Source organism: Ornithorhynchus anatinus, chromosome 2 (genome assembly GCF_004115215.2).
Source record: "Ornithorhynchus anatinus isolate Pmale09 chromosome 2, mOrnAna1.pri.v4, whole genome shotgun sequence".
Lineage (NCBI taxonomy): Eukaryota > Metazoa > Chordata > Mammalia > Monotremata > Ornithorhynchidae > Ornithorhynchus > Ornithorhynchus anatinus.
Window position 1 is genome coordinate 135,712,340 of NC_041729.1, and position 683 is coordinate 135,713,022.

The window sequence follows — 683 nt, forward strand, 5'->3', positions numbered from 1 at the left end:
CATGACGTAGGCATCTAGTAGGGCAAGGATTAAACACTGTGTAGAATTCCCCAGCCCATAATGATAATGGTGGTAATTGTAATAATGTGCTTGCTATCATCATAATAATAATGTTGGTATTTGTTAAGCGCTTACTACGTGCAGAGCACTGTTCTAAGCGCTGGGGTAGATACAGGGTAACCAGGTTGCCCCACGGGAGGCTCACAGTCTTCATCCCCATTTTCCAGATGAGGTCACTGAGGCACCGAGAAGTGAAGTGACTTGCCCAAAGTCACACCGCTGACAAGCGGCGGAGCCGGGATTAGAACCCAGGGCCTCTGATTCCTAAGCCCGTGCTCTTGCCACTGAGCCACGCTGCTTCTACAAGCCACGCTGCTTCTACAAAGAGAGAGACGTAGTCGGCAGGATGCGAACCTGCGCGGGGAAACCCCAGTGGATTTCCAGTCCATCGCCTTAACCACTCGGCCTCGACCACAATCATGATGATCACTATCATCATCATCAAGGTTACTTATTGAGTGCTTACTTGTGTGCAGAGCACTGTACTGAATGCTCGGAAGAGTACAGTACAACAGAGTTGGTAGAAATGTTCCCTCCCCACATCGAGCTTACCATCTGGAGAGTAATATAAATATATCATTGATAATATACAATTTATAGATATATACGTAAGTGCTGTGGGG

At 47.4% G+C, this 683-nt stretch overlaps 1 non-coding gene across 1 annotated transcript; it reads right to left on the minus strand.

The window, feature by feature from the left end:
- Positions 1–393: 393 nt before the first annotated feature.
- Positions 394–475, minus strand: TRNAS-GGA. The gene has a single exon. It is a non-coding gene; the product is annotated as a tRNA-Ser (tRNA).
- Between the last annotated feature and the right edge of the window lie 208 nt (positions 476–683).